This window comes from Eublepharis macularius, chromosome 2, assembly GCF_028583425.1.
Source record: "Eublepharis macularius isolate TG4126 chromosome 2, MPM_Emac_v1.0, whole genome shotgun sequence".
NCBI lineage: Eukaryota > Metazoa > Chordata > Lepidosauria > Squamata > Eublepharidae > Eublepharis > Eublepharis macularius.
In genome coordinates this window covers 219,530,155-219,551,224 of record NC_072791.1, presented here as the reverse complement: position 1 = coordinate 219,551,224, position 21,070 = coordinate 219,530,155, and the positions used below count along the sequence as shown (strand labels likewise).

Below are 21,070 nucleotides of genomic sequence, written 5' to 3'. Positions count from 1 at the left end.
AATACAGTATGATCAGCAGTTGGGACATTCGATGGAAACAGATCTAATAGGGCATTATTATTATAATTATTATTTATAGACTGCCTTCCTCACTGAGATCCAAGGCGGATTACACAGTGGCTGCAAATTTGAAAACTAGCATTAAACAGCCCAGTAGGGTATATTTATGCAGCTGCAGCCTCGCCGTAGGTTAAAGCGCCACTAGTCTAACTAGTAAAGGGGGGGAGACTCGTGACTACGCATGCGCCTCACTGCTACGCCACTAGCGCAGCGTCGTCTCCTCCGCAGCGTGGCTGCTGCTCCAACAGCGTAAGGGCGCTGTGTCTGCGCCGTCGACCCGCCAAGCCGCGATGAGTGAGGAGGGGGAACCTGGGCCGCGTGTGGCGTAAGCGGCGTTGAGGAATGGCGTAGTGGGGAGGGGGAGGAGGGAGGAGGAGGCGGGGGCGACAGCGCGGCGGCAGTAAGTTGTAGCCAAGGCGAGGAGGCAGCGCAGCCCGCCCGCCCCGCCGCCGCCGCAGCCCCAGCAGCACTGCGGAGTGGGAGGAGGAGGCGGCGCCCGCGCGCGCGGCGGTTTTTGGTACCGAGCGGAGAGGGAGATGCACACGGCACACTCGCGCTGAGGTAAACTATAAAAAGCCCCGCCGGTTGACACGGCCCTCCCTCGCGCGCGCGCCAGGCCGGACGGCCGGCGCTGAGGAGGGAGGCGGAGGGGAAGGGGCCGGGCCCAGGCCCAGGGCGGGAGGGAGAGGGAGGCCGGCCGGCCGGCGGGCGGGCAGGCCCCTCGCCCTCGCCGGTCCGTGAGGGGGAAGAGGAGGGAAGAGGGGAGCGCCGTGGCCGCCTCAGCGCCTCGCTGAGGGGAAGGCAGAGATTGGGGGGAGGGGGGGTGGTTTCTCTCCGGCGGGAAACGGGGAGGCCTCGCCACGGGGGGGGGGGGCGCAGAGACGGTTGGTGGCGAGGCCTCTTTGTTGGCAGGAGCCGACCACCCCCCTCCCCAAGTAAGGGAGTGAGTGAGACAAAGGTGGCACCCCCCCCGCGCTCTACCCTCCCTGTTTAGGATAGGGTTTTTTGTTTTGTTTTTACACAGAGTGTGTGGGGCAGGGGTCGTGCATCGCTGTGTCCAGTGTTGAAAGCGCGTGTTTTCATGGGTAGGTGTGTGCATAATTTTTCCTGGGGAGAGGAGATGCCCTGCTGACCTGGAAGGGGCCTCCTGGGCCCAGGGTCGACCACGCTCCCAGGGCCTCGTGGGGAGGACTGCTGCAGGCCACCTTCCTCTCCTCCCTCCCTCCTCTTTTCCCCCAAGCTTTTGAGCCACACATAAGCTTGTTCGGGGCCCTTAAAGACCATCTAGATTTCTTGGGTAGGAGCTTTTGGAAATCAGACTGATACCTGTTTTTCTTGCAGTAGGTTTAAATGGTGGCTTCACGTGTTCTGGGCATGGCAAAAAAAAGAGGGTGCTTCTTTGTTCTGGGCTGGCTTTGGTGGAGAGGGTCACAGGTTTGGGAGGCTGGGGTTAAGTTGTCTCAGGAGGTGTTTGCATTTGAGAATGTGCAGTCTGTGTGTTTTAAAAAAATCCTCCTCTCTTTCCACTTACTCTCAGTGCAGTTCTAGGCATGGCTACTCATAAGTCCCATGATGTTTGGTGGTGCTTACATCAAAGTGCATGTGTATAGGACTGCACCCTTTGAGACCACCTTGGATTTCAGGGGTAGCCAATCATGGTGGTTTTGCCTTTCTTTTCCTGTTGACCCCCTAACCCCAGTAGAGAGAGATCATTATCAGCTGCTCATGCTTAAAATAATTTCTCACAGTGATTTACAGCATTAAGGAGGAATAAATCTTATAAAAGCACTATATAATGTAGAATTTAAAAATATAAGTGAATTGCTACTGTGGCAAAATGCAGTTTCCGTAGCTGGGGAAAGTGGTGGTGGTAGAAAAGAACCTCTGTGGTTCTGTCCCAGCCTTAATGGATTGAAGGAGTCAAAAAGATTAGACGCGCGTGCTGATTTGACTCTAGTCATGTGCTGCTGAGGTATTATTGTGTAACCGGTTGCATGAGTATATGTCTGGTGATGCATATTTAAACATACATCAGAATGCCTACCATTCAGAAAATACTGTAGAGATAAATTGTGCGCTCATCAGAGGTGAAAGCAAACCAGCGTGGCCGGTATACAATACTGGTATGTATGTGGCCATATAAAAAAGCGAGTCTTCCCGTCTTCTGCTTGCACACCCCCCCCTCCCCAGAGAGCGTGGCCACCATGATCCACCATGTTTCCTTCAGTAGTATTTTTGCATGCTGAGCACCACTCTGCTCCAGGAGAACCATTTGGGTGTTTTGGGTTAAGGACTGCATTTCACAGGACAGTTTGGACTGCACTGTGTGTGTATGCGGGGGCGGGGGAGGGAATGGGGAGTCATGTTCTGCTGGCGGAAATGTTTCAGCAGATCTGACCCAGGACCATGAAGTAGTTCCTTTCACCTAAAACCATAATTTGGGTGACCAGTTTCAGTGCATATCTTAGTAGTATGAGTCACAGTCCAACAAACCATTGCACTTATTTCTTCCTAGGCTAGCTGCTGTGGGGCATCTGCTCCACTTGCTGCCGAAGATTGGTAGTTTAGGTTACCGCTGGTTTTGGTAGAGTGAAGCATTGCAGTGATGTAATAAGCTCATGATGTCTGGAATCACAGATAACATGTTTTTCCTGAAGCATGGGAACAATGTGACTTTAAAAAGAATGGAAACTGACAATGCTATGATATTGCTTGCATGTAGCAACAGCTGTTGTACCCACAAGAGGGGCAGACTAGTGTTTGTCCTTTTTGTTGACACAACAGCTGCTTATGTGCATGTGATTTCTCCCCCCCCTCCTCCCCATTGTTAATTTAGGGAAGAAACTTGGATTTAAAAGTATAAAATAGGATGTCTTAGTATTGCTCTTCAATAACAAGTGTTGCTTAAGTTGAATTCACCTTAAAGATAAAAATGAAACCTTCCTGCTTATGTTACTAAACCTGCTCATAGTCTTTATTTCAACAGATAACGCATTCAAGGCATGGGGATGTGAAAAAAATCAAAGTGAGCGTTCTAATCCCAGAATATATTTTATGTGTGGTATGGGCTACCAGATTTGCATTTCATTTGAGCATTCCTTCAAGTAACTGCTCATAGCTAAGTCTGCAGTCGTAAGGAGCCAATGTGGTGTAGGTGGCTGAGAGTGATGAACTAGGATCTAGTTCCCCAGTCAGCCTTGAAAACTTGCTGGGTGACCTTGGGCCAGTCGCATACTCTCAGCCTAACCTACTTCATAGGTCCTAGATCCAGAGGAGTGAGCCGTGTTAGTCTGTAGTAGCAAAATCAAAAAGAGTCCAGTAGCACCTTTAAGACTAACCAACTTTATTGTAGCATAAGCTTTCGAGAATCACAGTGTGATTCTCCAAAGCTTATGCTACAATAAAATTGGTTAGTCTTAAAGGTGCTACTGGACTCTTTTTGATTTTGCTACTTCATAGGGTTATTGTAAGGGGGGAAATGGAGGTGGGGGGAGAATGAAGTAAGCCGCTTTGGGTCCACTTTGAGGCCAAAGGCAGAGTGTAAATGGAGAGTATAAATGAATACATTTTCCTGGGAGTGAGCAAGTCCCACTGAATAACATTGGACTTGATTCTGAATTCCTCTGTTTAGGATGGCTCCCTGAAGTTCCTAGGCTGCAATCTAATGTATACGTACCATAGAAAAAGTGAAACTTAATTCCACATAAACATGAAGAGCATCAGGTTGTACAACATTATACTAAGAGGACTTCTATAATTGCCTCATCAAGCTGATTGATTAATGAAAAACAGTAAAAAACAAATGTGATTTTGTGGACAGCGTTGTGCCATCTGGATGTCTTCTGTTCAGTTTCTTTTTAAAAACGGTTTTCCAAAATAAAGTTTGATTTTGCTTCTTTGTAATGAGCTTCAGCTTTAACTTAAAAAAAATATAATTCAAGTATTTAGCCAAGCAGTATGATACTCTTGCCATGGAAGGAAAAAGCAGAGCTGACTTTTAATGTTTGCGTAGATGGTTGTGCTGTATATTTTATATGGTTCATGAAAGCTTTCATATCTTTCAACATAATCTTACAAATTAATCTTTTAAGTTTACTTTTGGCAGTTTGGCAGCAGTTGCCCATTCTCCGCTGTCTTTGCTTGTCTTGCTGCCCATCAGTCAACTGCACCTGCTTTGACTTGCCACACCTCTAGTCTCACCCTCTTTCTCCTTATCCTGAGGACAGCTGGCCCTTGGGGCTAGAAGAGGTTTCCGTATATATGTTGGCCTAGTCCTGTGATTAAGTGTATGTGGTGCCAACTTCCAAGTCAAGGAATTGCTGGCACTTTACAGTTAAAATAACTTCTAAGTCAGTATTCAGGTGCTGCTACTGTTCAGGCATGGGACTCTTATCTGGAGAACTGGGTTTGACTCCCCACTCCTCCACTTGAAACCAGCTGGGTGACCTTGGGCAGTCACAGCTTCTAGGAATTCTCTCAGCCCCATCCACCTCACAGGGTGATTGTTGTTTTGGGGATGATAATAACATACTTCGTAAACCGCTCTGAGTGGGTGTTAAGTTATCCTGAAGGGTGGTACATAAATCAAATATTACTTCTTACCAGTTTGAAGAAAAGTTTGGTTTCAGTGTGCAAGTTGGATCCTTAGACAAAACATGTTTGCTACTGTCCTCTGATGAGAAAGCAGGTGTCAAACTACAAGCTTGTGTCAAGCTACAAGCCATTATTAAAAGCAGTCTATTAATATTTAAGGTTGGGAAATACTAATTAAGTGACTGTGCTCAATCCTAGCATCTGCACTGTTTATGCTTGGGATCTTTTGCATTTCTGCCTAATGCATAAGTGGGCTTTCTATAAGGAAGAGAAATGTTTTCATAATAAAAGGGCTCTGATGAGTGTAACTAGCAAACCATGCTGATTTGGCCCTCTCTAACATAGAGCCATGCAGCTTTCCTTAAAATGTATCAAGTTAATGTACGTTGATATTACTCCAGTTCATTACTCCTGTACAGCACTAGGTTTTTTCAGGTAGTGCTATCCAAAAAGTGTCCTATATGCATACAAGTTGCAGTTATGTCCAGTAAAAAAAAAAATCTTGGCGTGTAACTTAGGGTATGTGTGTGTTTTACATTCAGAGTTGTCTTTCTTTTGTGTAAATACAATAGATAATAAAAATAACTGTGTGCATAGAAAGAATGTATATAAACCAGTAATGTAAGGGATGAGTTCAGATTGATGAGACAAAAGAGAGGTTATATCTATATAGTGGGAAGGTTTAAGCTTTTCCTTTGGTGGTTCCCAGGAAGCAAATCTGGAAAATAAGAGACCTTCCTCACTTCCTCACGGTTCATACCTGATGGAATCTGAGCCAGTGATGACAGACCACAGAACAGGCCTTGGTTCTGGGGATAGCTTGCCAAAGATGTCAGTAGTGTGTAGCAGTGATTTTTTAAAAAGAAAAACTATAAGTTAGCAATCATCAGGAAAGGACTAGAAGTTAATTTTTCCAATATCATAAGGCTGTTACAGATAGAGGTATCTTCTTACTATATAATTGAGTAAGCGTACTTCAGACAACTCACTTTGTACCCTGGTGCATCACCAGAGGGCGCTGCCATGGAGGGAAGCCTAGGCAAGGCACCACATCCTTCCGGAAAATGTGCCATGGTGGGAAGCCCAGGCCGGAAGCAGGATGGGAGCAGGTGGCAATGCCCACCTCCTGCCTTCACCCAACTGGTATTACTGAAGCAGGTGGCAATGCCCATCCCCCACTTTAACCGAGCTGGTATTTGGAGTGGAGCAGGTGGCAATGCCTTCCTCTGCCTTAACCCAGCTGGTATTAGTGGCGGAGAAGGTGGCAGTGCCCACCTCCCGCCATTACCCATTTGGGATCAGGAGTGGAGCAGGTGGCAATGCCCACCTCTCACCTTCACCTGGCTGGGATCAGGCGCAGAGCAGGAGGCAATGCCCTTCTTCCCTTCATCCAGCCAGGACAAAGAGCAGAGCAGGTGGCAATAAACCTCTGGAATAAACCACTGAGCTGGCGACAATGCCCACCCATTCTTCACCCTGCCAGAGTCAGAAGCCAAGCATGCAGCAATGCCTGCCCCCCCCCTTCAACCTGCTGGAATCAAGAGCAGAGCAGGTGGCAATGCCTGTTCCTCCCTTCACCCAGCTGGGATCAGGCTTGGAGCAGGCAGCAATGCCTGCTCCCCTTCGCCTAGCCGTAGTCAGGTGCAGAATAGGCAATGCCCCCCCTTTTACCCGACATGGAGCAGGTAGCAAAGCCTGCCACCCCTTCACATGGCCGAGATCACGCAGATCAGGCATGGAGCAGATGACAATGCCTACCCTCCCTCCTTCACCAGCTGGAATCAGTGACGGGAGGAGCGAATGCCTGCCTGCCCACCCTCCCCTTTCTAGAGCCCATTGTATTTTCCCTCCACAACAGGCTTTGTTGCTAGCACAAAATAATATGAAGAAAATTGGAATTTTCCTCCGTCCCTTAACATTTCAACCTGGGGTTGCCCTATGTGGTTGGCAGTAAAGTCAAAACAGAGTACACTGTTGGAATCCTCTAACAGCTGCTGGGAGTATCAGGAGGTGAGGACTGTTGTTAGCAGGCTCTACTTGTTGGGGTCCCTGTGATATTGGACTTGTCCCTGTTGGAAAGAGAATGCTAGGCTGGGAGAACTGTTGTTTTGATCCAGGATGGCTGTTCTTGCACTGTAGATCTCCAGTTGGAATTAATGAATGAAAAATCAGTAGAGCCTTGGGAGTCGATATGAAAATGCTTGGACAAATGCATGTGATCCTCTGGGCTCAAGTCACTAAAGTAGAATTCCATAAAGCATAGAGTTGTACAGAGCCAGTTTGGTGTAGTGGTTAACAGTGTGGGACTCTAATCTGGAGAGCCGGGTTTGATTCCCCACTCCTCCACTTGAAGCCAGTTGGGTGACCTTGGGTCAGTCACAGCTGCTTGGAGCTCTCTCAGCCCAACCCACCTCCAAGGGTGATTGTTGTGAGGACAATAATTACTTTAAACTGCTCTGAGTGGGCGTTAAGTTGTCCTGAAGGGTGGTATATAAATTGAATATTATTATTATTATTACAATTTGATCCTACATATTTCGCAGCCAGATCTGAAGTTATTTATATATTTCATTTGTAGCCTATCTTTCTCACTAAGACATAAAGCAGATTACAGCATTTAACAAAGAATTGGATCAGACAGCAAGGATCTCCAAATAAACAGTGCAGTTGGATAACCAATACCGACAAAAAACAACACACACACAGCAAACCTGTCTTAAGGCATGATAGTTCTATAATACAGAAAATGGGTTGCAAAGTTAGAAGACACTGCAGGAAAATTATATAGTAAACATTGGAGTAGACCATCCTGTTCCCTTATAAAAACGAACCTCGTGAGCATTATTGCTGATGTTAGTGGATTCCATGTTGATGTGTTTGGAGAGTTGCATTTGAACTCTTTGCACTTATGCAATATTTATCAGATAATTAACTTTATGTTCCAGTTCTGCCCAGGATGCGTTTTGCCTAAAAACAGGAATATAATTACAATGCACATAATCAGCATATTGAAAACAACTTGAAATGTGTGAGTCAGGCTGAGTTTATTTTTCTGCCAATCAAGCTGCTTCTACATGAGAAATTGAGCGCAAAATTTAGGAATGCAAAAGCAGTTCAGCTGCATGGGCGAACAAGTGGTCTGATCACATAGTTGCTAACGATAATAGCACGTGTGCTGTTTTGCTACAGGATCTAGACTATAGATATTCAGGACTCAAGTGTGCAAAAATACGTTTAGCATTCTATAAATCTTTTGATTTCAGGACAGTATATGAATATAAAAACATCGTTGACCCTCTGTCTTTTTAATATAGGTGCTGAACTGTGCACAAATAGGAAGTTAGCAGAAATTTCAAAATCCTTTGTAATGTAACTTATTTAGGTTTTAATGGTGTTTAGATCTAATGCACAATACACACATGATGCGTTTGGATCTTTCCATGATTGTAAGCTTCCAAGTGAATTTCATTATACTCAATATCAGTCCTTTATAAACATCTGAGAAGTTAGCACCATTTTGGTTCTCAAGAAAATGGACAGCGAACCATTAGCTGGGATGGGGAGTCATTTTATGATAATAAAGTTAACTGCATATGACAGCAATAAACATTTGTAAAATGCAATCCAAAGGTAATAGTTTTTGTCTCATCTGTTTCAAAATGAGGTCTGGTTAACTAAGAGAACTTAATTTTTCCCAGTATGTTTTTGAGTGCTTTACCTTCATAATGTATGAAAATGGGAACAACTGTTCAAACAATTATCATTAACTAAAGCTGAGTTATTTCCATTGCTGTGCTTGTAATATGAAATGATGATGCTGCTTTTTCATCATCCCAAGCACATAACTTTTCGTTGGAGGAATTTTCCATGTTCAGCTCAAATCTTTGAGTCATAAATATGTGCATGTTTGGATCAGCTCTAGCCAGAGCCATAAATATCTTCTTTTTTTTTACCCCTGGGGTGTGGAGTACTTAAATTATGCCCCCTCCACTCTGCAGGTGGAGAGGCTGCTTCACTATATATCTTGTAGTGCTTTGCCTGGTCCCTCATATAAGGAGTGGCTGCCTGGGAAGACCAGCTGTCATCCAAGACTGAGTAAGACTGAGATATTCAGCCCAGCTTCCTTGCCAGCTTCTCTCTCCTGAGTGATGCATTAAGCCGCTTAATGTTCATTTTTGTATTTTATAGTTACTTCAAAGCATTTTGTTAGCTGCTTTGAGAAGGTGTTTGGCCAGAAGAAGTAGGATACACAGTCTCAGAATACAAATGATTTCAAATTATGAATGTGTCCAATTTGTTTAGCAAACAGTTTAGGTGGCTAAATGGATCATGGGCTAAACTTGAGTCCTGCCTGATCTGAAAACAAAACCATCTGTTTTCTCCAACTTCATGCACACTCCCCCATAATGTTTTAAAAAAACACTCATTTTTCAGAGGATATATGCTGGCTGTCCTCTGCTTACACTCAAGTGGATCTTTCCAATCCGTAGGTATGATAGGTGGAAGAAGTAGAGACATGCAAACATCCTCTTTTGCTCTTTGAACATACCAATATGCGGGCTTAGGCAGTAGCAGAGTTATTTTGGAGATTGGAGGGGTGGTCTTGGTGATTGAGTGGTATTAGGCACTCTCTACATATTAAGGGCTACTATTAAGGCTTTTTCCCATCGATTCAGGCTAGCATCTGCTGAGAGAAGTGTCCAGAAAATTATATTTTTTGTTTAAAAGATTTAACACAGTAACAGGCAAAACATTGTACAATTCTTTATAATCTTTAGTAGGTGTGATTATTTTTATTTTTTTTATAGTTTGCCTTTCTCACTGAGACTCAAGGCAGATAAATTATCTGAGATAAAGTTCAATAAGGACAATTCTGGTCTTTATGTCCTCTTCCATAGCGCACAGTCCTTTTGTACAGAGATCTAGAATAGGAAATTGATCATGAGAAGCTTAAAGTAGCAGCAATAAATACTCCACAATAGTCTTAACAATGGTATACTGCAAGGCAAGTTTTATCATATTTATATCCCATCTTTCCACTGTGAAGCTAAGGGGCAATCTCTCTTGTTTTCTCCACACAACAGCCCTATGATGTAGGTTGGCTTGGAGTGCCTTTCCCCAGGTCAGCCAGAGGAGGTTCACATGTTTGAGCTGGAAGAAGACCTTGGCGTCCCACATCTAACCCACCCTTGAGCCTAATACATCATACCATCTTACAAAGGTCTTCTGGAATTCCAGATTTGTGAAATTATAATACATTTATACATAAGCCGAATACCACTGGCAACACAGGCTCTTAAGAATGAGTAATTATTTTGAAGTAACGTGATTTCACTTGCTCCTGCATGTCAAGGTTCGTGGCAACCAAAGTTCTTTCAAAGGTGGGTCTTCTGAGGCTCTTTAACATTGCACAATGTTCCACATGTATTGGACATTAGTGCACACAGTGCAACCTTTACACTAATTTGAGATTTTATATCTAGCCTAGATAGAAAGACCCCTGGGCTAGGAGTGTCCTGGGATCCTTGGTGTCTCCTGTCTTCTGTGCTGCAGAATTAAAATTAGTGAGGTAAAGTGACTTCTGTGAGGTTTCTCTTCAAATTTAGGTTTAGATTGCATTCAAGTTCATTCTGCCCTCTATTGCTAGTTAAGCCTGCCAGGACCATCAACTGTTCTTAAAGAGAGACTCAAAATCCCCCTTAACATTTAGAAGGGGAAGGAGAGTTTCCGACGCCGGAAAGCCTTGGTCGATGCATTCATATTAACGTTTACAGCTTTCCTTAACTGAAAGCAACTTCTGGTGAAGGCTGAGGTGTGTTACTTCCTGTCTGAGAACACTAGATTTACGGTTGCCTCTGCCTCCCTGGTCACTGCTTTACACTACTTACGTAAGCAAAGCAAACCTACGGTAAAAGCAGGTTTCTGGGTTGAAAGTTTCCAGCTCAGTCCCCACCGTGTGTTCTTGGAAGAACGTCCCAGTTCATCCACTGGGATATTTCTGAATAAAGAAGTGTAGAATTTGGCTGGAGGATCAAAATCAAGCGTGCTCGTTAAATCCCTGGATTATGTTTTAAAAATGGAGATTCCTAAACTCCGTTTCTACTGTCTTAAAAATAGCCTGTTGCTCTGACAATGTAAGGTGCCTTGAAAGAGAGCAGTGATAACTTGATTTAGACAAGTCTTGGTAAATATTTCCACTTCTGTTTATGGGGAGGGGGGGAATGGGATAGAAAAATTCACATTCTTAATACGTCTTTTAAAATGGCCTTTCCTTTTTGTAGAATGGTCAGACGTGGCTGGTTGCACTTGCTTTTGACAATGAAAGGACACTTACGGCCAGGGTGGATTTGATTTAAATCAAACTGATTTAAATCACAATTTAAATCACGATTTAAATCACTAGTCAGTAAGGCTTGATTTAAATCATAGTTTTCTACATAAAGACTAATTCTTGCTGGTATAACTTTAATATGCAAGTAGATGAAGATTGTTCACAAACTGTCATCAGAATAGGCCAGTTCTTGATACACTGCTCGAAACAGTCCACCACAGAGTTCCATCTAACATCTTGTGGGAGCGTTAGCTTGGTTCCACCCATCCTTTTCAGAGCTGCTGCAGCAAAACGATTGTTACGGAAGTATTTAGCAATTTCAACAACATTAGTCTCTATTTCTGGAACACTTAAGTCTTTGGCTAAGAGGTGCAGCAAATGAGTACTGCAACCATGTGTTACTAGCTTTGTATTCCCTTCCTGCTCTTCTAAATTTCTTCTCATCTTGGATACATTTGCAGCATTGTCTTTAAGGTCTTTTTCTCAACTCTGTTCATGTTATAACATTTTTGCTGTGAAGAAGAGGCGTGTGATCTCTGCTGAGCTGACACAAATTCAGTTTTGAGAACTGCAAAACCAAGCATCTGTGATAATATCTTGTAGGCAGAGAAACTGCCCAATAATCTTACAAAAACCTCTGGAAGAACATGACATTGTGAATGGATTAATGGAATTTATTTACCAAAAAAATTAAACATATACAGCCTTATTCTACATAATTAAAAACTAATCATTATTTCATGATGGAATAACCTTTGGATGGTAATATATTTTCCTCAAAAAGCATTTTATTTAAAAAAATCTGATTTAAATAAAAAAAAATCCGATTTAAATAAAAAAAATCTGATTTTTTTAAAAAAATCATTGATTTTTATCCACCCTGCTTACGGCGTCAGTTTCTGCAGATTCCTCTCCCGAATTACTTTGCCTTCTGTGCAGAGGGTCTGCTGCCTTTTATGTTGGGGGAGGGGGCTGCAGCATGTGGGTCGGAACCAGGAACATTCTGCTCTGCTAGATTTCTTTGGGTATGAACCATATTCATGTTCAGTTAATTCAGGGGGTCCCCAGCCTTTTTGAACATGGCACCTTTGGAATTGTGACACAGGGTGGTGGGTGCAACCCCAAAATGTTCTCCATAGGAGAAGGTGGGGCCAACCACACAATGTAAGAGTGGGAGATTATGCATAACAATAGACACAAGTCTGCCTTCTATTTTATCAAAGCGTTGGTCCGGCCAAGGTCAGTGCTATCCATTCAGACTGGCAGTGGTTCTCTAGGCTTTCAGGCAGAGGTCTTTTCACACCACCTGTTACTGGATTGATTCGACTTGATAGGCTAGGAATCGAACCTGGGACTTGTTGAATTCTAAGCCACTCTTCAGTATTTCAGGTAGGAGCTCTGTTTAGTAAGGTGCCTTTTGCAGTGAACCTACTCTTTTAAACTATTTCCTTGCATGCACACAGCTTTCCTTCAAACACACAGTGAAGATCCTTTTGCTGTGATGGCAGCTGCTGTCAAAGCAACATTTTTTTTAAAAAAATGCACAGCCAATCAGCAACCCACCTATACCGAAGCTCTATCTGGCCCGTCCCACTTTCTGAAAACACTTGGTAAGCTCCAGGAAAGATGTCAGTAGGTGCCATGGCACCCAGGGGTGCCACATTGGAGACCCCTGAATTAATTGCATGTGAGTAGCTAACTTAGAGTGGGAGCAGTTGCTAATTGGAAGCAACATAAGATTGGCCAGGCTGGAGATACGTTTTCAGTTTCTATCTTTGCGTTTACATCTTGTCAAAAATTGCTTTGTAACTTGATGGTATGGATTATAAGTGACCCACAAAACTAATTCAAACTACCTAAAATGTCAATTTCTAGCCTGCTTTAACACTTCCCCATTACTCTGTGGAGAAGAAAAAACCTGGGTTCAGGGCAGTGAATATATATATACACCCACCCACCCAAAAGGCAATTGTTAGTGTACCTTGATGTAGTAAAATGTCCCAAGCAAACAAATTGTGGTTTTGGTGGCAGAGATTAGTGCGTGATACCACATGGAGCACCTGTTTCAAATCTTCGCAAACTTGATGCATACTTTCACATGAGGTGGAAGGTTTTATTTGTTTACATTTTCCCCAACTGTTTTTGCACATTGAATAACTCATACCAGTTCTGTGAAAAAGAGGGAGGGGCTGCATATTTCTCCAGAACACTGAATAGTGCTTTCCTGGATCAGTAATGATGCCCTAAATAGAAAAACCGTGAAGCCGCCTATCTAGAATTCTGCCCCAAAAGTGCAACCAGGAAAGAATTTCATCCTGGAAAATCGTTAAGTCACAGGCTCAGGACACTCAATGGCTATGTTGAAAAAGGGTGTGTTGCTATCATCTCAGAGATGTCTAAATCCTCTCCAGAGACAAAACTATCCAGGGATTACGTAACCGGATTAAAACAGGAAAGCCATAACGCTTGTAATCCAAATCCAGAATCTCAGTATAGACCTACCCACTTCATCTCTCCTACATCCAATACCCATATTTATATCTAGCAGTTCGTCTTTGCTTTGAACACTTACAGCTAAAGAGCTCTAAGTAACGCACATCACATCTTGAACGCTAGATGACCGTAAAGGTGTTACCATACATGCACTTTAACAACCTAAAAATGTAGAGTGTATCTTCTGTAGAGTTGGAAGTGCTTTTGAAAGACTCACAGCGCAGTCCTCAGTGGAATTACACCTTTTAATCCATTGTAGCTGATGGGTTTAGAAAGGTGTAACTGTGTTAGTGTTTGTCTCTGGAGGACAGAGGGAGCTTAGCTTGAGTGGGCTAACATAGACTTAAATAACTGAAAAGGTCTGTGGAAAGGTGTTAGAAGGAAAGGCACAGTGTCTATTAGCCACCTTTTTCTTAGTTTCTTTCGTTTAAGGGTATTGAGCCTTTACAAATAATCTATCTGGCCATTAACAAGTGCCCCCATAATCAAGTCTGAGCACTTTATACTCAGAAAGGAAAACAACTTGAAACAAGAATGTGCATGTCGGAGAAAGATTTTTCTAGACCCTGTCCAGGTGATCAGCTACTCCATTTACACCAACTGAATGATTTTTAAAAAATCTGTTGCACTTGTGAATTCACAGAAAAATATTCTTCAGCCGTATTAATAATCTTCTAATTGCATCCTCCCCCAAACCCAGTTTTTATTTAAATGTATGTATGAATGTATTTATTTGCAAGTGGTACTAAGGTGTTTGTGAGAATATGAAGCCTATTACTCCATTTCCTCTCTTATCATTGATGGTGCTCGTTTCACAATAAAATGTGAAAATTCCAACTGCAAAATTCCACCTTTGAAGCTGCAAACCAGACTTCATTTTCTGGCCGTTATATTTCCTCTTGTGGCTTGAACTCAGGGCCATCCCATGATGTTGACTGGCAGTTAATTCAGGATGGACAAAAGGAAATACATCTTTACACAACCAGTGATTAAAATATGGAATTTGCTGCAAAGGATGGAGTGGTGGCTCCCAGCATAGACAACTTTAAAAGCGTATTAGACTGATTCATGGAAGAGAGGTCCATCAGTGGCTACTAGCCACGGTGACTAAAGAGAACAGCCACATTCAGAGGCAGTAAACCTCCGAATACCACTGCCAGACGGCAACATCCGGGGAAGACCTCAACCTCTATGCCCTGTTGCTGGTCCTCCAGAGTAACTGGTTGGCCACTGTGTGATAAAGGGTGCTGGACTAGATGGACCACTAGTCTAATCCAGCAACAGTTTTCTTAGGGTTGCCAAGTGCTCGATCCCCCCAGTGGGAGATCAGGGGCCCAGCACTTACTTTGCTGTGTTCCTGTTTGTGCACACACGCTCCCAGCTTGCATGATGATGTCATTTCCAGGAAGTGACATCATTGTGCAATCAAGGGTGGCCAGGGAGCGCTCCAGCACTCACCAAGGGGTCGAATTTGGCCCAAATCAGGCCGACTCGGGCACGATTCAGCCTGAATCAGGCTGCTATGGGCACGGGAGTGCACCGTGCCTCCCAGGGGCATGCCCCAGGAAGTGTGCCCCCCCACTACCAGCCAGGTAGGCAGGGGAATGTCACCCCTAGGTGTTTTTATACTTTGTTCTCCTGAGTAAATAAACTACCAACCCCATCTACCTACCTTTTTCGTTTTAAGGACCCAAAATATACAAGCAAGAGTAAAAAAAAAATGATTTTTATTATCTGGTTGCATAAGTGAACAGATTGTATTAGTACACACAAGAGCAATAAAGTACAAGCAAACAGACATTTGCCATTTCAGATTAGAAACAGGAGACAGGAGATGCCTGAAGGAACTTCCCACGTATTATTCCATTCCCATGCAATGAACAGAAGAAACTGGAAGACGTTCTTAGTAGAATACTTTCCAGAACGAAGACAAAAGGCAACTGCAACTCAATAGCAGAGTCTGTTTTATTCTTTTACAAGCTAGCTTGCCTAGGCCGATGATGTTCCACGTTTTATCTCCTAGGTAGCAGGAATAAAATGGATTTTATTACTGGTGCTGTGTGTTCCCTTTCTGACTCTTTCTGTGTGTTTCTTGCTGAGGACATATAAACTAGGAGAGGGGCCTAGAAAAGGCAGCCAAGCATACCATATTGGTTTTGAGGCACTAATGAAATGAAAGTAAAAGTGGGCTGCAAACTCGGTGCAGCGAAACTGAAAGTTGCAGTGCAGCAAATTCCTTTGCCTTAAAGGGCAGTCCGCAAAAGGAGAAGTCCTGGCGTGCTGGCCGGGGCTTGTGTAGGACAGTGGTAAGGTGGCATTCCCAAGTCCACAGTAACTCAAGATAGTCAAGCCTCTGGGAGCTCTTCAAAGAGGCTCTCCAAAGGTGGTTGGTTGAGAGCCACCATTTTGGGGAGTGAAAACCGCTCCACCTCTAGGTTCAAACCCACCAAGTCTAAATTCAAAGTCTAACAGCCTCCGTTAATTAATATTTTGTAGGTTATTTTTCTGCTGGCAGATTTATTGTGCAGTACTCAAAGGATAGTGGAAGAACTGCTTGAGGACCTTCCGTTTTCTGGCTTTCTCCTCCCACCAGTAGCCGCTTGTGTCCCTGGGAAACTTTCTTCCTGGACTTAAAGAACTCGTGTGGACAAATAGCCATGCCAGTTGAGAAGCTGTAGGGGGCAGTGGGCAACATTTCTCCCTTCTTCCTCTTCTGTCAGTAAAGCTCCATCCTCATAAGAGGTCAGAGGGAGCCATTTTGCCTTTCTCCACTGCCTCTTCCCAACTCTTACGACAATTAGCTAAGGTTGCCAGCTTCCAGGTGGTGGCTGGAGCTCTCCCGGAATTACAACTGATCTCCAGGTGACAGAGATCACTTCCCCTGGAGAAACGGCTGCTTTGGAGGGGGGACTCTATGGCATTGTACCATTCTGAGGCCCCACCCCTCCCCAAACTGCCCTCTCCAGGCTCCACCCCCCAAATCTCCAGGAATTTCCCAGCCTGGGCCTGGAAACCCTACAGTTAGCTCATGTGGGTCCCATGACCCTGGGAACACAATTTCCTTGTGTCAGAAAGGAAAAGCCGGAAAGATTGGAGACCATCAGCAGCTCCTGCTGAGGGACTGCAGGATCCATCCTTATGTCTATAATCTTTATTAAAACCTTTTCTGCTGTTTGATATGATTTGTGTCCAGTCAGTTGTTCCTTAAAGGATGTATGAAGCAAACATTTATTTTTGTCTTGAAAAATAAGCGTGAGTTCCACAAGTATGGATTCCCTCCCCAGGTGTGTGTACATCAGGCAAAATACATCCTGCTAAACAATTCGTTTTGCCGTACGATAGATTCAGGCCAGGGTTGAGCAGTATGGATGGCTGCCAAATTTTATTGTGTAAACTGTTCTTTATGATGTTGATTTTATTGTAAACTTACTTATGTTATGATCTGCTCTGTGCCTGTTTGCAGGGAGAGCAGATTATAAAGCCAATCCTACTATATAAAAGGCTATTCAAGACAATTCACTTCATACCCTGGTGCGCCACCAGAGGGTGCTGCTGTGGAGGGAAGCCCTCCAGAGAGCACATCATGGAGGGAAGTCTAAGCGCGGAGCAGGCGGCAATGCCCACTCTCTGCCTTCACCCACCTGAGATCAGGTGCAGAGCAAGTGGCAATGCCCACCAGCCCTTCACTCAGCTGGGATCAAGAGCGGAGCAGGTAGAAATGCCCACCCTCCATCTTCATCCAGCTGGGATCAGAAGCAGAGCAAGTGGCAATGCCCGCCTTCAGCCAGCGGGGATCAGGGGTAGAGCAGGTGGCAATGCCTGCCTGCCCTTCACCCAGCTGGGATCAGGAGCAGAGCAGGTGGCAATGCTCGCTACCTGTCTTCACTCAGCTGGGATCAGGAGGGGAGTTGGTGACAATGCCCATCCCCTGCCTTCACCCAGCTGGGATCAGTAGTTAAGCAGATGGCAATACCTGTCACCCAGCTGGGATCAGGAGCAGAGAGGGGGCAATGCCCACGCCCTGTCTTCACCCAGCTGGGATTAAGAGCGGAGTAGGTGGCAATGTCCAACCCCTGTCTTAATCCAGCTGGCATCGGGAGCAAAGCGGGTGGCAATGCCCACCCTCCACCTTCACCTAGCTGGGATCAGGAGAGGAGCAGTTGGCAATGCCCACTCCCTGCATTCACCCAGCTGGATGAGGAGCAAAGAAGGTGGCAGTGCCCTTCTCTCGCCTTCACTCAGCTGGGATCTGGAGTGGAGTAGGTGGCAATGCCCGGCCCTTGCCTTCACCCTAGCTGTGATCAGGAGCAGAGCAAGTGGCAATCCCCGCCCACCCTCACCCAGCTTGGATCAGGTGCAGAGCAGGTGGCAATCCCCGCCCACCCTCGCCCAGCTTGGATCAGGTGCAGAGCAGGTGGCAATGCCGGACCTCCTTTCACCCAGCAGGGAACAGGCATGGAGCAGGAGGAAGGGCCCATCCCCTCTTCACCCAGCTCAAATCAGGAGCAAAACAGGTGGCAATGCTCGCTCCCCCCTTCACCTGGCCGAGATCAGGAGTGGAGCAGGTGACAATGCCCGTCCCCCTTCACTCAGCTGGGTTAGGTGCAGAGGAGGGGGCCATGCTTGCCCCTCCCCGCCTTCTTCCAGCTGGCATCAGTGACGTAGGAGGAGGGAATGCCCGCCGGCCCACCCTCCCCTTTCTAGAGCCCGTTGTATTTTTTCCCACAACAGGCTTTGTTGCTAGTAAAATAAATAATGCTGCAAAACGGTTTTTTATTGTTAAATATTATAGTGGACAGATGATCTTAGTATGATGAATTGAGGTAAGGGATAGATAAGCATACTCGTTTCTTCCAATAGCTAAATATCTAGATTGAATCCAAAGAGCACCTCCAGCAAAAAAGGGTGCAGGAGTTTTGCTAGTGTCCCCTTCCCACTGCATATTACCCCACACTTCTCTGGAGGGTCCCTTGAGCTCAACATAAACAGGATAGGGGGAGTTCTGCTCCATTAGCTGAATTCAGCTGGTGGTACGTTTGCTCCAGCCCTTTTGTGGAATTCAAATGTTAACTGTTCTTCCCCACCCCTAAGAAGAATCTGCGAGCAGATCATATGTATTTCAAAAATACGACCAAGATTTCTTTAGTTAACTCCTAAATGTATTTGTTGGATTTCTGACTTGTCAGTGCCAAATAGCAGAGCGTGAAAGGACAAACTATTATGCTGTGTTTGAGGGTTAATACATAGAAATCCAGCATACAAAAGATCTAAATTGTTTGCCATTTATTCAGCCAGTGGATGCTAAAGATTATTACGTGATAGCAGCGTCCTTTTAAAGGCTTGAAATAGTATGATTACAGATGGGGAAGAGTATTTTTCTATTTTACTGTTGTGTTTTTCTGTTCACAGCAGTTCCCTGCTATGAATTTTAAAAGACATTTAGCGATGAAGCCATTTTACAGTGTTTTGTCAGAGCTCGTGTTCTCTTGATCATATACAGATTCATTCCCAGGCACATGGATTACTCTTGAATATGCTTACGATGAAGGTTTTACTTTTATTTTTGAAGAGAAAGCGCTAATGGCTGTTGGTAATAAGGGCATCCTCTAAGAGATCGCAAATATAACCATTTTAAAAATCTTTACAGAAGTTTGAAACAGGTTGAATTGACTGACATCAAGGTGAGTCGAAGCATCAGGGGAGAAATGAATTTAGATTACTGGTTTAAATGAAGTTTTCCATTCTACAATTCAGGCATTAGCGTAGTAGAAGTGCATACTAATTGTTTGCTATAATAATTAACACTTGTTGGTTTTCTCCTAAACATGATCTCTTTGCTAGGGAAGAGCATAATTCAAAGTCGTCAGTTATACATCCCACATACCTTTTGCACTGCACAGTTTTATCTCTTCAGAGATGAGGAAAGCTGGCTGAACTTACTAGATATCTCTTTGGGTTTCTGGGCACATGCAAGAAATCCTAAACAAGATTCTTGAAGTAGAGGGCCATAGCTCAGTGCAGAGTTAAGAATGGTGGATTGCGTTAGAACTTGACAGCCAGTTTGGTGTAGTGGTTAAGAGCGCGGGACTCTAATCTGGAGAACTGGGTTTGATTCCCCACTCCTCCACTTGAAGCGACCTGGGTGACCTTGGGTCAGTCACAGCTTCTTGGAGCTCTCTCAGCCCCACCCACCTCACAGGGTGTTTGTTGTGGGGATGATAACGTACTTTGTAAACTGCTCTGAGTGGGTGTTAAGTCATCCTGAAGGGCAGTATATAAATCAAATGTTGTTGTTATTATTAACTTTGCAGAAGCAAGAGAGCACTATATACTAGGCAACACAGATTCTTTTTCTGTGAGATGGAAAGTCTGTGCTGTTGTGTTGAGTGTGACAAACAAGTCATACTTGCTATAACAGTAAATACAAAACATGGCTTACTGTACACTTACAGTTTTTGTACTCAAGTTATATTTTCTCTTTGTGGAATAAATTACGTTGTTAAGGCCTCAAAGCTTACTCTTCCATGTTATGAGAAAGATCAGATCTTCCAATATGTATTTTAAGGAGCTTGGAGACCTTCATGGAAGGTGGGAGAAGGGTTTTAATCCTTCCCATTTGCACTTTTTCTAGTTGCTGTTGGTGTTAATTGGTTGGGAGGGAGACAGATATTGTGCCTGTCTTTTTCCCTACTAGGATTATTGTGGGTGAATTTCTTGGGGGGTGGGGGTGGGAATAACCTATGCACCCTCTCCGGTAGACGTGTTTTAAAATTTAATTTTTTAAAAAAAGTAATGGATCTCCTGCTGAATAATTCTTCTAAGTCTCAGAGTGCTTGATAGAAGATGTGGAATTCAGTTTCAAGAGAGAAGTCTCAAATTTTAACATGTTCGTATTACACTAAGACTTCAGGGTATTGTATTCCAGTGACATTTAGTATAACCATTGTTGTTGTTTTTAAACAGAATTAAAGCAGATGCCAAACTGTGATAGTGTCAAAAGCCTTAAATTGTCCCATTTGCTTTGACTATTTTGGGCTTCTCCCTGACTGGTGTTGAGAACCTGCTCGGAGTGGTGAAGGCCACCACCTACCAATTAGATCCTGGCCCATCTTGGCTGATTAAATCTCACTGGGTGGAAGTGCGAGACTTGTTGACTGAGATAATGAGTATATCCTCACAAGCAGTATCATGCATTCCTTTGGACTTTAAAACAAGCGGTGGTTAGGCCATCTCTAAAGAAGCTGTATTCGGGGAGGATCTGGCCAATTTATCTCCAGGTTCCCTTTTTGGGGCAAGATGATCAAGCGTGTAGTGGCAGAGCGACTTCAGGTATTTCTGAATTACGTAACTTTCCATAACCCACTGCATTCTTGCTTCAAAAATGTGGCTATGTGAGAGAGACTGTTTGAGTCGCGCTGGTAGATGGATCCGTGTCTGCTGCTGGGTAGAGGTTATGGTTCTTAGCTCGTCCTGTGGAATTTATCAGTGGCCTTCATTGCAGTTGATCTTTCCTCTCTGTTGGATCAGTTGGAATATTTGGTAGGCATTTCTGTCCCAGATGTGTGCGTTTTGAGTTTTTTTGTCTGGAGGGGC

At 44.3% G+C, this 21,070-nt stretch overlaps 1 protein-coding gene across 1 annotated transcript in view; it reads left to right on the top strand.

The window, feature by feature from the left end:
- The first annotated feature begins 556 nt into the window (after positions 1–556).
- Positions 557–21,070, top strand: part of SLC39A10 (solute carrier family 39 member 10) — a 76,447-nt gene continuing 55,933 nt past the window's right edge. The window contains exon 1 of the mRNA XM_054970888.1: positions 557–621. The gene's annotated coding sequence lies outside the window, so the exon portion shown is untranslated. The remainder of the gene's footprint in view (positions 622–21,070) is intronic.